The sequence below is a fragment of the Miscanthus floridulus genome, chromosome 11 (genome assembly GCF_019320115.1).
Source record: "Miscanthus floridulus cultivar M001 chromosome 11, ASM1932011v1, whole genome shotgun sequence".
NCBI lineage: Eukaryota > Viridiplantae > Streptophyta > Magnoliopsida > Poales > Poaceae > Miscanthus > Miscanthus floridulus.
The window spans coordinates 88,298,142-88,315,920 of NC_089590.1; positions in this window are offsets into that span (position 1 = coordinate 88,298,142).

The following is a 17,779-nucleotide window of genomic DNA, read 5'->3' on the forward strand; positions in this document are numbered from 1 at the left end:
CGCCAATCAGAAGGGCACCGGCGGTCGGGACGAAGACAAGGACGACGGGTTCCCCGAGGTACGCAATGCTTTCATGATCTTCGATGGGCCCTCGGCAGGCCTTACAGCGTGGCAGCGTAAGAGGGAACGCCGAGAAGTCTTCTCGGTCAAGGTGGCCACCCCCCAGTACCTCGACTGGTCTTGAAAGGCGATCACCTTCGATTGAGGCGACCACCCCGACTGTATTCTGAACCCCGAGCAATACCCACTGGTTGTCAACCCGATCATCGGCAACACCCGACTCTCCAAGGTGTTGATGGACGGAGGCAGCGGCCTCAACATCCTCTATGCCAACACCATGGAGCTCTTGGAGATTGACCGGTCGAAACTACGAGGCGATGTCGCACCCTTCCACGGCATCATGCCAGGGAAGCGCACGCAACCCCTTGGGCGCATCGACCTTCCTGTCTGCTTCGGCACCCCTTCCAACTATCGCAAGGAAGTCCTCACCTTCGAGGTAGTCGGGTTCGGGGGAGCCTACCACGCCATTCTGGGGTGACCGTGCTACGCCAAGTTCATGGCAGTGCCCAACTATACCTATCTCAAGCTCAAGATGCCAGACCCTAATGGTGTCATCACAATCGAGTCCACGTACGAACATGCGTACGACTGTGACGTCGAGTGCATCGAGTACGCCGAGGCTCTTGCAGAGGCCGAGACCCTCATCGCCCACCTCGACCAACTTAGTGGTGAGGTGCCTGACTCCAAGCGTCGCGCAGGGGCGTTCGAGCCCGCTAAAACCATCAAACTCATCCCGGTCGACCCCGCCTGCCCCGATGACCGAGCGCTGAGGATTAGCGCCACCCTCGACATCAAATAGGAAGCCATGCTCGTCGACTTTCTCCGTGCGAACCCCGGCATATTCGCGTGGAGTCCCTCGGACATGCCAGGCATACCAAGGGAAGTCACCGAGCACGCCCTAGACATCTGAGCTAGATCTAGACCGGCGAGGCAACGCCTGCGCCGGTTCGACAAAGAAAAGCGCAGGGCCATAGGAGAGGAGGTACAGAAACTCTTGGCGGCCGGGTTCATCAAGGAAGTATCCCACCCAGAGTGGTTGGCTAACCCCGTTTTAGTCAAGAAGAAAAATAGGAAATGAAGAATGTGTGTAGACTACACCGGTCTGAACAAAGCCTGTCCAAAGGTCCCCTTCCCATTACCTCGAATCGATCAAATCATTGATTCCACCGCAGGGTGCGAGACCCTGTCTTTCCTCGATGCGTACTCTGGTTACCATCAGATCAAGATGAAAGAGTCTGACCAGCTCGCGACTTCTTTCATCACACCGTTTGGCATGTACTGCTACATGACGATGCCCTTCGGCCTCAGAAACGTAGGAGCCATGTACCAGCGGTGCATGACCCAGGTCTTTGGCGACAACATCGGGCAGACCGTCGAGGCCTACGTAGACGACATCATGGTCAAAACTAGAAAGGCTAAGAATCTTGTGAATGACTTGAGGGTAACCTTCAAATGCCTTAGAGAGAAGGGCATCAAGCTCAACCCCGAGAAGTGTGTGTTTGGGGTCCCCCGAGGCATGCTCTTGGGATTCATAGTCTCGGAACGCGGCATTGAGGCCAACCCAGAGAAGGTCTTGACTATAACCAGCATGGGACCAATCAGAGACCTCAAGGGAGTGTAGAGGGTCATAGGATGCCTCGCGGCCCTGAGCCGCTTCATCTCGCGCCTCGGCGAGAAAGGTTTGCCTCTGTACCGACTCTTGAGAAAGTTCGAGCATTTTTCTTGGACCCCCGAGGCCAAGGAAGCCCTCAACAGACTCAAAAGGCTGCTCACCAATCCTCCCATTCTGATACCCCCAGCCATGGACGAGGCCCTCTTACTCTACGTCGCCGCAACAACCCAAGTGGTCAGCACCGCCGTAGTAGTAGAGAGGCAGGAAGAAGGGCATACTCTACCTACCCAGCGACCTGTCTATTTCATCAGCGAGGTGCTCTCCGAGACCAAAGCGCGCTACCCCCACATCTAGAAGCTAGTCTACACCGTGGTCCTGGCCCGACGCAAACTGCGCCACTACTTCGAGTCACACCCAGTGACTATGGTATCATCCTTCCCCCTGGGCGAGATAGTTCATAATTGGGAGGCCTCGGGCAGGATAGCCAAGTGGACTGTCGAGCTTATGGGGGAAACCTTGACCTTTGCGCCTCGAAAAGCGATCAAGTCTCAGGTCTTGGCCGATTTCATGGCTGAATAGACAGATACTCAACTGCCACCTGCTCAGATTCAGATGGAGTGCTAGACCATGTACATCGACGGATCCCTGATGAAGACCGGGGCAGGCGTGGGTCTGCTCTTCATTTCACCCCTCGGAGTACACATGCGCTACATGGTGCGGCTCCACTTCGCCGCCTCCAACAACGTGGCTGAATACGAGGGCCTCATCAATGGCTTACAGGTCGCCATCGAGCTTGGAGCATGGTGCCTCGACATCCAAGGCGACTCGCGGCTCGTCATAGACCAAGTGATGAAGGAGTCAAACTGCCTCGACCCTAAAATGGAGGCTTACTGTAAGATGGTGCGACGCCTAGAAGACAAGTTCGACGGTCTTGAACTAAATCACGTCGCGCGAAAGTACAACGAGGCCGCCGACGAGCTGGCAAAGATGGCCTCGGCACAGGCCCCGATCCCCCTAAACGTCTTCGCTAGAGACCTCCACAAACCTTCCATCGGCTGCACCTCGACAGCAGAGGAGGGCCCACCTAGGGAACCCATGGCAAAGCCCGATGCCCCCTCTGCTACCGAGACACCCTCGACCGAGCCCGAGGTCATGGAAGTTAGCACCAAGCCTCCGCAGACTGATCAGGACGCAGATTGGCGAGTCTCGTTCCTCGATTGGCTTGATCGGGGGGAACTTCCCGACGACCGAACTGAAGCACGACGGCTTGCGTGCCGAGCCAAGACCTACGCCCTCTACAATGGCGAATTATACAGGTGAAGTCCCTCAGGTGTCCTTCAACGATGCATCAGTTCCGAGGCGGGCCAAGCCCTGCTTTGGGACTTACACGCAGGCGCCTACGGGCACCATGCGGCGCCTCGGACGCTCGTAGGGAACGTTTTCCGCCAAGGGTTCTACTGGCCGACAGCGGTCGCTGACGCTACCAAGCTAGTACGCTCCTATGAAGGATGCCAGTACTACGCTCGGCAGACACATCTCTCGGCCCTGGCCTTGCAAACCATCCCCATCACATGGCCGTTCGCCGTGTGGGGGCTCGACATGGTCGGGCCTCTGCAAAAGGCCCCCGGGGGCTACACCCACCTACTGGTATCAATCGACAAGTTCTCCAAATGGATCGAGGCCCGTCCGATCAATCGAATCAAATCCGAGCAGACAGTGTTGTTCTTCACTGACATTATCCACCGGTTTGGGATCCCCAACACCATCATCACCGACAATGGGACGCAGTTCACCGACAAAAAGTTCTTGACGTTTTGCGATGACCACCACATCTGTGTGGCCTGGTTGGCCGTAGGACACCCAAGGACCAATGGCCAAGTAGAGCATGCCAACGGCATGATCCTACAAGGCCTCAAGCCAAGAATTCACAACTGGTTAAAAAAGTTTGGCAAGAAATGGCTCGCCGAGCTCCCATCGGTCATCTGGAGCCTGAGGAACACTCCGAGCCGAGCCACGGGGTTCACGCCTTTCTTCCTAGTCTATGGGGCCGAGGCCATCCTCCCCACCGACCTGGAATATGGTTCCCCAAGGCTGCAAGCCTATAACGAACAAAGCAACCGCACAACCCGAGAGGACACGCTCGATCAGCTGGAGGAAGCCCGAGACGTCGTGCTACTACACTTGGCCAAGTATCAGCAGAGCCTGCAGTGCTATCAGGCCCGACGCGTACGAGGCCGAGACCTGAAGGTAGGCGACCTAGTGCTGAGGCTAGCACAGAGCAACAAGGGTCGCCACAAGCTGACCCCGCCATGGGAAGGACCGTACATCATCGCCCAAGTCCTGAAGCCCGGGACCTACAAGCTGGCCAACGAGAAGGGCGAAATCTTCACCAACGCTTGGAACATAGAACAGCTACGTCGCTTTTATCCCTAAATTTCCAAGCACTGTATATGTCGTTTCTCGAAATGCAATTAAAAAGCGTTCTTTAGTTGGTCTTTATTTTTCGGGAAACCCCTCGAGCCCACCGTAGGTCTCGGCAGTACAATAAACACAATAAGGGAGACTCGGCTCTGCCTCGGCAGAACCAAGCCTCCCTCGGGGGCTAGATGGGGGACTTCCCCTAGGTCCCACGCACTATTTTTAGTTGCTTTTCGAAAAAATTCCTACGCCAAGTCTCTAGCAGGCTCTGACAAATCATTTGTAGAGACTCCTTGGACCAAGGTCTGTTTCCTAAGCAAGAGGCCGGTTGAGTCATGAGACGGCCTACGCCCCCGGGCTATGGCACTCCCTCAATACCTCTCGCTCAAGGGACGGCTTAGGCCCCAAAGGGGTGTTTTGCAAACGAAATCTGATCAGGAGCAGCAGAGGGCAAAGGCTCGGAAACATGAGAAAAAACAACTAAGAAACACAAATACGTCAGAAATAAAGGCCTCGACGGCCACAAACGTTATGGTACAAAAATAACCCCTATTCTATCTTTACATAGCCCCCGGGGCCCAGATCAAGGCTCAGGGCCTCCAGCGCCAGCAGATGGTAGGGGAGGAACCACCTCCTCTTCAAAGAGCATCGCCAGCGCCGTGCCAGGGCCTTCTGCCGCCTCCAGCAGCTTCGCGACCACCGCGTGGGCCTCCTCCTCATCATCAGGCAGAACATAGCCATCACTGATGGCCAGGAGGTCGACGCCAAGGTAGTGAGAGGAGAAGACGGCCATCGCCCGCTTGACACCCGTGTGTAGCGCCCCTCGGAGCTGCTCGCGCATCTGGCTGCTCAGCGCAATCAAGCGGCTCCCAAGGGAGCTGCCCGACTGAACCCCCTCGACTTCCAGGGCCTCGCAGGAGGAAAGGGCAGCACACTTTAGTGCCTCGTGCTCCCCGATCTCGGTCTCGAGCACCGTCTGCACCACGCTGGAAGCCTCGGCAGCCCGAATGATCTCCGCCTCTAACTCTGCACCACAGAAAATGGAATGAGGTCGAGCCAAAGAAAAAACAACCTAAGTTAGGGACGGAAGCCCACGGAGCTCACCCTTGGCCTTCAGCTCCCAGCGTCGGGTCTTAGCCTGACAGGCCTCGGCTTTCTCCTTCAACCGCTGGGCCTCGACTCGAGAGGCCTCGGCCGCCCTGGAAGCTTCACTCCCCAGCTCTGCGTCATACAAGGAAGTTAGGGAGCAAGCATAAGGGAAAGAAAACAAAACAAGGGGACTCAAACTCACCCTCGACCGTCCCCCTCAAAACCACAGCCTCGATTCGTGAGGCCTCAACCGTAGCAAGGGCCTCGTTCAGAGCGCCTTTGGTTAGCCGGTGCGCACTCTCCTCTGCCCCCAGCTGCCCGACGAGGGCCTTGCTCGAGGCCGTCGCTTCTTCAGCCCGGGATCTGAAGGCATCCCGATCGCTGACGGCGTGGGTAAGCTCCTCCTCCAGCTCCTTGATCCATGCCGCCAAGGGGGCGAGCTACGTCTGGGCGGTGGCTGCCTCGACCTTCGCATCGGCACAGCGAAGGCGGAGGTCTTCCACCTCCGTGCTTTGGGCCAACAGAAGCTCGTTAGCATCGGCAAGAAGGCCCCTCTGCCTCTGAAGCTGGTCCCAGATTCCCCTCTCCCGCCGAAGGAAGACCGACTTCCCAAGGGACCGGGTCTCGAGCTCCTGAGGAAGCAGAGCAAAGATCGTTGATCGCAACAAAACCAAGGAAAGAACAACATCGCACGAGAAAGGGAAAACACGAACCTGGGCGACTCCGGACAGTTCGTCGGCCACCACGGACAGCGCTGTCCATAGCGACCGCTCCGCCAGCTCGTGGTACTGCTCGAAGGTACTCCAGCGCCCGCCCTCGGCCGTGTCCTCGAGGGCGAACAGAGGCTCCCCCTCAGGGTCATCCTGGCTCCACCACAGTACCCGCGGGTGATCCCACCCACGGGGCTCGGGTCGCACCCGCACGAGGGCCGAGCTTCCCTCGTCTAAGAGCGGCGCCGGTTGCTCCACGACATCGGCCTCCTCAACGCCGACCACCTCCCGCGCCCGAGAAGTATCGTCGGAGGAGATCGGATAGACCTCCGTCTCCCGGGCACTCTCCCGCAACAACAGCGGGCCCTAAGCCAAGGGCACGGCCAAGGCCTCCGCCGCCGACATCTCTGCCTCCTGCACAGATGGCCCCGCTACCGTCACGATGGCCGTGGTGACCTCGGGGGCTCCGGCCTCTGCAATCATGACCTCGGCGGTCTCGGGGGCTCCGGCCTCCGTCATTATGGCCTCGGCAGACACAGAAGCGCCGGCCGCGGACACTGCGGTCTCGGCGGTCATGGGCGCCGGGGCCCCCATCGCCTCAGCCCCAGAGGCCCCGGGAGCCTCGGCAACAAAGGGCATGATGGCCCCATCCGACCGTTTAGGGGCTGCCTCGGCAACCCTTCCTTGGGCAGCCGGTTCCTATGGGTCGACCCTCGCCGACGCCGCGCTGCGCTGGATGGCGGCTTGTGCCTTCGCCACCCAGTCGGCAGAGGAGCCGGGGCTCGCCTTAAGCGCTTTAAGGGGTGCCAAGGGGAGGTCGTCCATAGGCCGCTTCCGACTAAAGAAAATCAACCTACAGGGTCAGCACGAGACCAAAAACGCGAATGGAAGACACCATAACCTCGCCAAAAAGACACTTACTTTGAACGGGGCAGCCCCAGCTTCGCCAGAGCAAACCTCCTCCACAACGGCGGAGGCGGCGGCAGTGGCGTCGCATTCGTATCCATCGGCGCCGGTCGGTCCTCGGCGGACCCTGGTGCCCCTTCGACCCTCGGCAGGGCCGGCGGCGCCGCCTCCACCGCCATCGGCTCCATCGCGACCGCCGAGCTTACAGGGCTGACGGCGCGTTTGCCTAACGCCCGTGCCTCGGGCGTGTCGGCCTCAGCCCCGGAAGGGGGCCACCGGCGGCCCCGGGTCCGCTTCCTCTCCCCTTCCTGGGGGTGCCGGGCTACTTACCGACGCCCCGGGCGCCACCTCCTCGACGTCTGGAAGGTGGTCTAGGGGGCCACGCCCCCCCTTGCCCTTATCATTCCCGTCCGAGGCCTCCGTCGACAATGACGTCGACGGGGATTCCTCCAACGGGAGACCATCCTTCCGTTGCTGGCGGCGGCGCTTATCCAACGCCTCGCGCGCAAGGATATGCTTCGTGCGCTTCGCCGCCTTAGCATCCTTCCGCTTCTTCTGTGCATCGACGTGAGCGTGGTTGATCGCCCGCTGCCCCGCATCGTCGGGAACGGGTGGCGGGGAGGAGCGCACGTCCCTCATCCCCTGAAGAAACGACAAACGCGCATAAGGAAATGAAGGATAAAGGGAGATCGAGGAGGTTCAGAGGCTACGGCGGCGCTCGACTTACTAGCGAAAGGAACCCCCGTGACGGACGCATCGCGAAGGGGGTCAGGTTGCCACCCCTCAACTTCACATCTACCGTCTCCCCCACCCGACGGTGAATTTCCTCGTCGGAGAGGGCGGAGGAAGACATCCGGGTGCCCTCGACGGGCTCACCCGGCCTCATCTCGAACAGCCGCCGCCGCCAAGCCATCAGCGGCAGCACCCTCCGGCGGTGGAAGGCGGCCACGACCACAGCGACGGTGAGGCCATGGTTCCGTAGCCTCACCAGCCCCTCCAGGAGCGGCTCCAGCTTGGGCTGGTCGACCTTCAGGACGCCCCACTTCCATTTCTCCGGGCAACTCCCCACAATCCGCCCGGTATAAGGGGGAAGTCCTCCGTCGTCGTTGCGGAGGTAAAACCAACTCGTGTACCACCGGCGGTTGGAGGACGCGAGTTGGGCCGAGATGTAGAGATGCAGGCGGTCCTGACGCACTTGGAGGGTGCAGCCTCTGGCCCTCGATGCCTTCCTCTTGCCCGATGTGCCCGTCGGCTTGGTAGTATGCCCCGCCCAGAACAGGTGGAGCCACAAATCCTAATGGGGAGCGATCCCCAAATACCCCTCGTAGACGGCAACAAAGATAGCCGCCTGAGCGATGGAGTTAGGATTAAAATTGTGGAGCTCCACGCCGTAGTAATGCATGAGCGCCCGCATGAACCGGCCCGCTGGAACGCCGAGGCCGCGCTCGTGGAAGGAGATGAAGCTCATGACGTAGCCGTCGCGGGGCCTCGGCTCCAGCTCGCCATACGGAGCAATCCACTCCGGCCTACTAGAGTCTGTCACCGAGCGGAGGAGTCCACCGTCGACAAGCGACTGGAGCATCTCCTCAGTGACATCCGATGGATCCCAAGGATCCGCCTTGACAACAACAACATTGCCAGCCATGGATGCGATGGAGGAATCGGGCACGGCGGTGAGTTTTTCTCTCTCCCTCCACGCTCTCGCTTTTTTCTCGCTTTCCCCCTAGGTTCGCTCTTCTCTCCTCTTCTTCCCGGCACCCACGGCTCTGGCGATGGCTCAATGGAGGTGGCAGGCAAGGTAAGACAGGGAGGGGCGAGACTCTTCGGGTATTTATGCAGGGGGGAGGTGAAACAAACGGGCGATGAAATCGGGGAGGTTTTCCCCGTCCGGCGCGGTTAACCACGAGCCGATTTCGGCGGCCCACGCGCCCACGTCTCCCACATTAAATGCGAGGACAGTTATGTCCCATCCATCACGTCATGCTCGGCCACTACGGCAGCAGGCGTCGTTTCGCCTCCCCACGAAACTGCCTCAAAAGGCGCGCCCCCCGCGGCCGAGCCGATAGGGAAGATATTTCCCGCGGCCTGTTCCTTTCACAGGAAGGAACCGGGCTCTAAGCCTATTACGATCCAGGGGTTCGAAGGCTGGACCCCAAAGGGTTTCGACAGCCGCCCCAGGATAATAGAGTCAGGGGCGACTGTGGGCGAGCCTGTACGAGGCCGAGACCCAAACGAGCAAAACGCTTGGGACGCCCAAAGTCGTGTCCGAGACCAGCAGGAAAGTATCCGAATGGGATCCCACCGTAGGGAGGCACCGAGCCACCGAGGCCCAACAAACGGCCTCGGCACCCACTAGAGAAATCCGCTGGTATTCTTGGAGTGTGTCTCTGGACCGCTAACCATCCCCTAACGAACGGGGTTCGGACCTCCACTCGGACTACCCGATAACAGCTCACCAAAAGTGCCACTGCTCGTGCCCATCGAGGGTAGCGAGGCACATTCCACCCCTCCTTCCGAGTGAAAAGGAAGCACGAGGATCGCATAAAAAGTCAGGGGAACCCCTGACGGCCTTCTCGCCCTATGCAGAGGCTAGGGGGCTTCTCCTGCAAATATGCCAAGACCTCACGACCCGGGCTCGCGCCCAAAGAGGCCTCGGTAAACAAACCCTCATGCGCGAGGGGCGTATAAAAAGTCAGGAGAACTCCCGACGGCCCTCTCACGCAGAGGCTAGGGGCTCTTCCTGCAACCTCGCCGAGACCAGAATGAGCTTGGCAAACTAACCCTCCGTCCGAATGAAAAGGACACGTGAAGACCAGGTGAAAGGGCCAGAACACCCAAGACAAAGACAAACAGTCCAAAACCGTGCTAGAAGTTTCACTACAAACACGATAAAAGGGCGCCGAGCCTGTTATGGTCCAGGGGTTCGAAGGCTGGGCCTCCAAAAGGTTTCGACAGCCGCCCCAGGGCAACAGAGTCAGGGACGACATCGGGGCGAGCCTACGAATGGCCCAGACCCGAGCGAACGGTCGCTCGAGGCGTCCTAAGTCATGTCCGAGACCGACGGGGAAGTATCCGAATGGGATCCCATCGTAGGGAGGCACCGAGCCACCAAGGCCCACGAGTGGCCTCGGCACCCACTAGAGAAACCCCCCAGTACTCTTGGAGTGCGTCCCTGGACCACTAGCCGTCCCCCAACGAACGGGGCTCGGGCCTCCACTCGGACTACCCGCTAACAGCTCACCGGAAGTGTCCACGCTCGTGCCCATCGAGGGTAGCCTGGCACATTCCACCCCTCCTTCCAAGCGAAAGGAAGCGTGAGGATCATACCCAAAGTCAGGGGACCCCTGACGAACCTCTCGCTCCACGCAGAGGCTAGAGGCCTTTTTCCCTGCAGCCTCGCCGAGACCCCCGCAACCCGAACTTGCGCTTGGGGGCTTGGCAAATGCAATAAGAACTACTCATTCAGACACGGAAATGAAGAAAGCCCCTAGAGGAGTAACTCCACTCCCCCAGGGGCTCGGGGGCTACACCCGGCGGGTGTGCTCGCGCGCACCCACCAGAACCTCAAAAAAAAAAAACCCCAATTCCTATGGAGCAGGTATGGACCCAGCCTCGGCAAACCCTCAGGGAGAGTGCACGCACTCCCCCCGAGGCTCGGAGGCTACTGTCGGGTACCTTAGAATGGGGTACCCCAAGCAAAACATCAAATGGGTTGCCCAAGTCCCATCTAAAAAATAATAAAATAAAAAAGGTAAGTCGTGGGCCCCTCCCCGTCACGATTAGGCCCACTGGCTCCTCATCCTCCTCGCCTCGAGCCTCGAGAAGGAGGTCTCGGCATCCTGGCAAGGCTCCCCAAGGAAGGCCTCGGCAGGGAACGCCGTCTCCGCCTCGCCCGAGGCTCTCCACAGAAGGCCTCGGCAGGAGGCGCGTTCTCCGTATCGCGCGAGGCCTTCCGCGCGAGGCCTCGGCAAGGAGCCTAATCTCCGTCTCGCGCGAGGCCACATTCTTCGTCTCACGCGAGGCCTCAGCAAGGAGCATTCTCTGTATCGCTCGAGGCCGGCTTGTCCATGGTCCCTCGTCCCCACCTCGGCCGACCCTCCCGACAGCGCGTCACGTCTCATTAATACTTTCAACCACTCCCGCAATCTTAGCCAGACAACAGTTCAACGTCACAGAATGGCCGACACGACCCGAAGTCGCATCAGCGCCATACCGACCAGGACAGGGCACGGCGGGGATTACCGGCCACTGTGTCCCAACACTATGCCCACGATCAGCGCCTGGGACAGGGTATGACGGGGGTTACCGGCCACTATGTCCTACCACTGTGCCCACGACCCGCCGCCCGCTCGAGGCCTCGGCACTGTACACCAGGGCCTCGGCAGTCTCGGGGTTCGTGCCTACCGAGACCCCCACCGCAGTATAAGCCTCGGCACTGACCAGGCCTCAGCCTCGCGCACAATCTGTCCACCGTGGCTTGCACGTTCGCCGCCACGTCTGCTCCGAGACACTCCCTGGGCTCCCACGACGCACAGGACCTGATGTGACGACCACGCTGCCCCTTTACTCCCAGGACAGACTACTCCGATGGCCACGCTGCCACAGGAATAAGCCACAGGGTTCGGACATGCCGCCCCTGTTGGCACGATGCCGCATAGTAATACATGTACCGTCCCTGCCCTCCCTTCAACTATAAAAGGAGAGGACTAGGGCCACTTAGGGGGGGACCAAAAAAACACACATGCACACATTCCAGCCGCTTGAGAGCAACGTCTCAGATGGTCTACACGACACCCTGCCGAGACCTGGGACTAGTTCTCTCTCTCCCTTAGCTTGTAACCCCCTACTACTAGCACTTCGGTGCAAGGAATACAAGTTCAATCTCTCAGACTGGACGTAGGGCACCGATTGCCTGAACCAGTATAAACCTTGTGTCTCTTTGCATCACCATCCGGAATCGGGAGCACGCAGAACAAATTCACTAGTCGGTTGAGGATCCCTGGTCCGAAACACCGACAGTTCTCTTCCTACAGCTAGTCGATACTATCGGACTATGCTCGAGGTCAGTGTACCTGCAGAAAACTTGATTAAGCCTACCTAAGTCAGCAGAGTGCCATCTATCCTAGATACATAACCATAGTAATACGGCTACTTATATAACTTTGCATACAAATGTCCTATTCTTTTGAAAAGAATTTGTTGTCAAATTTTATTTAGAAAGAGGTTCTGAAGCTTTATTTCCTCATTTATGCTCTGATACCACCTATGGTAGAACCGTCTAATCTAATGCCTCCCAGGAGTACTCGTCTTCAATTAGACACTAAGTACTCAAGGAAGGACACCAAATTACGTAGTTCCGTCGAGCACACCCCAAGGGAGAACCCAAAAATCCATATTTTTCTATCAAGATCACAAATGAGAGAATAAAGCTTACAACATTTTAACCATTTCTTACATCACTTTCTATGTAATATCAGAGTATAATATTTATTATTTATATTAGCGGAATATGAACATGTTATCAGAGTTATGAACAATTTAAGTTAACAGCGGAATATAAATATGTGATCAGAATTACAGCAGAAATAAATATATATGCATGACATGACAAAGCATTGATAGATAAACTATGACAATGGATTATAAAACTTTTATTTATAAAACCATTTAGTGAGAGTTATAAATAAAACTATGATCGCAGCGTAAAGGAATCCTCTCTTAGCCCACCAGGAGCAATCCACACACAAGGGTCAACTCTAGCATCCACCTGTCACCTACAACAGGGGGAAATAAAACCCTGAGTACTCAATTGTACTCAGCAAGACTTACCCGACAGGAGGAAAGAAAAGACTTTAAGGATATACAAGGCTATCTGGCTTGTGGGTTTAATGCATCTGCAGGAAGCATTACTCAGCGTGTGTCCTTATATTCAATTTTATTAGCGAACATCATTAGTTCATTAGCTAACCATTCTACATAAGCACATGTGCTACTTTCAAGCATGAGGTAAGCAATCAGATTCATTTTACCATCTTTCATCTTCTAGTTCTTACTATGGTGCTAGATTATGGACAAGTCGCACCGATATGACGGTGATTCATGAATCAATGAGCCTAGCTGGGTACCCTGAAACACATGCCCCGCTTGTACCCCATGCACAAGCAGGACCAACCCACTACCCTCCTATCACGGGGTCCAGGTCCCTGTCCAAACTTGGACTCTAAGCCCCCACCCCTAAGTCCCGAACTCAGTGCGGTGCAAGGACCTCCACACAAAAACCACCCTGAAAGTTGGTTCGGAAAGAGCTAGAACCCATGACAAGAGAGTAACAAGTCTTCCCTATGCCCATACCCATGTATGTGCTCGGAATAATAAATCTGTGACTTGCCTTGACTCTAATGCAACGGACGGTCCTTAACCGACACAGACAAGGAAATAGTGTAACCAAGCTATGCTCTGTTGGTCGCAGGACACAACCTCTTACACCTATAAATACCCAAACCATATCCCTGCTTGGTCTCTATTTTTTCTTTTACCATTTTATCATGAGTGATAATAATATAGTAACACCAATAATATATTTCCTATATCTCACGAGTGATAGGCAATCACTCGACTTTTATCGGAGTCCTGTAGCATAGCAATCTACATAATCCTGGCATATTAGTAAGACTCATATGATATATATATATATAAAGCGGGTTTCATTCAACTCCTTAAACTTAATGCACAAATATAATTTAAAGTACAGAAAAGTAGGGGTTATGCACCAGGGCTTGTCTCAGAAAGATATATACCAAAAAGTTAGTATCTGCATCTTCGGATTATCCACCATCAACTGAATAGAAAGCCCATTGCATCATCTCCTAAAGAGAATACCATTACACCATCTTCAGGTTCCTAATCATCCTTCAATTGATCCGTTGATCCATCATCGTACCTATATGATATGCATTGACGTAAATGATGCAACAGATAATTAACAAGGCAACAACAACTCTTAAAACAGAGTACATACTATGAACTAACATGCTAGCTCTAATGACTAACGTACTAATCTACGTATCAACATCATCGAGAAAGGTGTCATCTCCCAACAAGTGTTTTAGTTATACAATTCCAAGGTGTTTCTTTATTTCATTCAATCAATTTAGTCTTTATTCGAAATAGGGCATCATTATTTATCTAGCAAACTAAATATTCTAGTGCTACAAAAATTGCATTGAGCAGCTAATAATATTAGTAAGTTACTATAAAATTTTTAGGGTCAACACTATCACTATTTCCCCACAAAATTTCCCACAAGTTCACATTTTAACAATATTAAACATTTTAAAATAATTAGAGCAACCCTGGAAACATGTTAAAACTAGATGAACCAATTACGCTAATAGATAGATCATGATTTTAGGAACTCAACGAAATTTGTTCCACAATTTTTGGACTCCTAAATGATTTTATATTTAAATAACAAAATCAACGCATAATTTATTTTAGGAAATCTTCACTAATTCATGGGAAAAGAAAAGAGCACCACGGCCCACTCGGCCCACGGCGAGCGCGGCCTCAACGTGGCCCACAACCGGCGAGCTGGCTCAACCCGCAGGCGCACAGCATGCGGCCCAGGCGCGGGCGGCACCAGGCCGGCCCAGCACGCGGGTGCAAACGGCCTAGGCGCGGTGGCGACCGGTCGGCCCACACGGCCAGGGCAAGGCGGCGGCGGTACTTTAGCGATGAGGCCCCTGTACTTTCCTTAAATCAACCCATAGGACACAAAAACTATTTATGTGAGTCACTGATTCCGCATCGAGACCGCTAAAAGATTCTATTCTTACCCTACGGTCCCTCTCGTCTTCTTCACAAGCAGAGCATGACAGGGGAACGGACCGGCGACCGATTCGGCATGGAGGGTGGCATGGCGATGGTGGAGAACCGGACACCGGCAGCGGTGGTGGAGTTGCTGTGGGGCGCGGTGGTGGTGAGGGTGGGCTCCTCGGGACCGGCGAACATGGCGTAGTCGACTGCGGGGGGGGGGGGGGGGGGCTACGGCTCGGGTGGCGGGCACGGCCGCAGGTGCGAGCAGCAGCCGGCCACAAGCACGGCGTGCAGAGGCCGCGACCGCGATAGCGGAGAAGACCCTCGGGAGGGTAGCGCAGTGGAGCAGCAGGTCCAGCGTAGGGCTGTGGGACTCGCGCGCACACGCGAGGACCGGGCGACGATGCAGCAGGAGCGATTGGAGGTGGTGAGGTGTTGCGGCCGTCTCGGCCACAGGTGCGGGAGGTCGTGATCCGGCCAGGCGCTCTGCGGTGGCAAGCCGTGGCTCGGCGCGGACGACGCCGATGGTGCTGCGAGGTACGGCACGGAGGGGGAGCGGCATGGGCAACGCGGCCCAGGCGCGCTCGCGCGTGGGGGAAAACCGGCAACGGCGACGGGAGGCGCGACACAACAATGGGAGGAGGCTCGGTAAGGCAACGCTGCGGAGTCATAGAGCCATGGGGCTTGCGCTCGCTCGTGCGTGGTGGCCGGGCGACGACAGGTAGAAAGCAGGGAAGTACGGCGCAAGAGGATAAGCGAGAAGCCATGTGCGGTTCGCCACCCACATCTTAAACATGGCGTGGGGCAGGGCGACGCGAATGATTTGGATGGTTGATGGATTCAGAGCAGAGGGACGCACCACCGTATTCAAGTGGCCTGGATGGCAGTGAGGCAAGGACAGCAGCGGCAGCAGCAAGGATGCGAGAGATCATGCAGCAGTTGAACACATGTGCGTCGCGTGGCTTTGCTGGCTGCGTGCCTGCGCGTGAGACGACGCGACGCGGATGTGAACAACGACCTGTTACGGCAATTTTAAAAGATCTACATCCTATCCACTACCACCAATAAATATTTCACGCGATAGCTCATACTCCATACGAAGTCATGGAACAAAATATTAGGGTGTTATGTAATTATTTTGGGCAAAACAAATCACCACAAACAACGCTTTAAAATATAATTTCCGATTTTTATCGTTGAGGCGAGAAGATGGTTTTTAAATTTTTATTTTTATTTTTGAGCTGGCAAAAACCCTATTTAACAATATTCGTTCTCCAAAACATAAGTTGCGTTTTCATCTATTAAACTTGCACTTCAAATTTTTATTTAAGTACCAATCACAAGTTATATTTTATTTTTGTTTATAAAAAATTATTTTCTTGCTCAATCCCACAAAACAAGCAATTCGCCATTTACTTGCTAGAATCGTTATCGGACATTTTTAAATACCTTTTACGCACTAAATGAATTAACTCAGATATTCAGTTTAGTCCATCAAAACGAACCACATAAGACTCACCCGTCATTCCATGCGTGTTTTTTTAAAACCTAAAAATTTATTGGCTGATTCCCCTTAGGTCTAACCTAGGTGCTAGGTGAGCTCATAACACCGGAGGTGTTACAGTGGTGGAGGAGGAGGAGGAGGATATGTTTCTCAAATGGTAGTCATAAAGGTATAATTTGTAGATAAAACATTTCAGAGAAGCCATAATGTATCAGTTTGATGTATTTGACTAGAAATCATGAATTGAGGTAACCATATATATATATATCATGCTTTATTCCACATTTTGAAATTAAAAATTAATCCTCATCATCACCATTATATTTTTTCCATGACAAAGATCAAATTTCTTGAAATATCAAGCTCACTTGTCATATTATTAATTAAACCACATGTATGGTTGACATACAGTCCAAGCAGGACCACTTTTGTCCTAGTGAGTGCTAGAAGTTGGTGTAAAGTGATAACTCACCTAGTGCAAAGCGCAACACATGCTTATACAAGGTGAAATATGACCATTTGTTTTCAAAACATTTTCTGTGCAAATCACTTTTTTTATTTTATCTTATGCGACATATGCGACCAAAGCATACATGGACGGCAAAGTCCTAGAGTGTGTGTTTAATAGGAATCCGATTTCTCGAAGAAACGTTTCATGAGTGAAAATGATTCTGATTCTCAAATTTGGCTTATCCAATTCTTGATTCTATGTTGAATCCAAAAAATACTGATGGTTCCGAATCCCGAATCCCATAATCATTTGGCGAGGATTCTCTTCTCCCATGTAGCAATTTTCAGTGGTAGGGATTCTTACTGTCTGGAGAGAAACACTCTAGAAAATCCCTATCGAACACACCCTATCTATTGTATAGTGGAATGTTTCAAGATCACATAACACCCGACTTTTCAACCCAAATTATAATGAATCTTCTATCTCCAACCATTTAATTTCTACCGTATTATTCTTTATGGCAACAAGCTTAAGCACGAATGACACCCATCTCGTCGAGCTTCCTCATCCCTTGCACTCCCCATCGCCAGTTCAACATGCTAACCTAGCTTTTAGGGCTATCACTGTGACACCCTCGCCATGACATCAGTACACCTCCCAATTGGCCTCCTCCTCCACCTCCTGCGCTCAATGATCGTCGCCACCTCACCACTCCACCCTGCACCTCCCACCTCTGCCAGACCGGGTTGTCACCACCGGTCCTCTCTTTAAGGTCATAGTATCAGTGAAAACACCACTTCTTAAATTAACCCCTAAACCCTTGTAAAACCCTAACCTCACCAGAGTGGAGGAAGATGATCGGAACTCAGGTGTGGTGCAAAGGACGTCTATGGTTGGAATATGATCGAATGCCAAAAAATTCTAGTGTTGACGAGTCTCAAATCAATTAGTTGATGTGTAGTTTTTTTATTGACCCGTTTTATCCCTTTTTTCGCAGATGAACCATAATCCTAAGAGGAACTTTTAGAGCCTCTCAAAATTTCAGCCTTTATATCTCTATTTGAATAGTCATTTCATGAATTCTTTGTATATATCTCTAACATGTTTCCAACGGACTCTCTAAGTTTCATTCATTCTCTATATTCCAATATGGCTTACCATAAATTTTCTTTTGTGAAAAATATTCACGAGAGAACTGCCATATATTTATTTTA